Here is a 754-nt window from a genome sequence, read left to right as displayed (position 1 = left end):
CCAATAAGAATTAAATATTTTAGGGCAGGGACTTGGTCATTTTTATCCATATTTTCAGTGCTGATGGTCTTTTAAATATAGAATACAATTTTAGAACAGGAAGTTTACCCAGCCCCACTCACTCATTTCACGGATGAAGAAACCAAGATCCAGAAAGTTGTTCGGACCTGCATAGTACAGAGCCATAGCCAGACATTTGCTGCTACTTGCGGATTCCAAATGAGAGGGGTGGGCTCATACAGAACGGCCAGATTCAGAAGGGAGGAATGAGAGCATTCTCCGAACAGAGGAGGGGATGGAGTTATTTTTGGCAGTTCAGGAAAAGGTGATCCAGGCGGCTTGATGGGGAACGTGCAGTGGCTACTGGAAGGCAGGGCTGTTCTTCTGCATAACCCACCGGCTCTCGAAAATGGTCGGACGTTGAGTAAAGTTTCTTAGATGAAGTGCCTTCCTAGCCTTAACACATTCTTCTTCGCAGGCAGGTCTAGCTCGAAGACCGTGAAGCGGCGTGGCTTTTTGATTTCTTGAGGACACAGGCCCAGAGGAAGACCTACTGGCCGGAGATAACCAGCCAAGGGCTCTCCACTCCGCGAAGCGAGCCAGGACGCGCCCCTGGCAGGAATGTGTGGACTAAGCAGCAGCTCAGGCCTTGGCCCTGATCCCAGGAAAGAAGAGCAAGGGGCTTTCCACCTGCCCCCTGCGTAATCCGGGGCCGGAGGCCTCTCGGGTTCCTCCCGCGCGTGCCACGTCTCCT

This window comes from Myotis brandtii, unplaced genomic scaffold (genome assembly GCF_000412655.1).
Source record: "Myotis brandtii unplaced genomic scaffold, ASM41265v1 scaffold540, whole genome shotgun sequence".
NCBI lineage: Eukaryota > Metazoa > Chordata > Mammalia > Chiroptera > Vespertilionidae > Myotis > Myotis brandtii.
The sequence above is the reverse complement of the archived record's forward strand: the minus strand, read 5'-3'. Positions refer to the sequence as shown.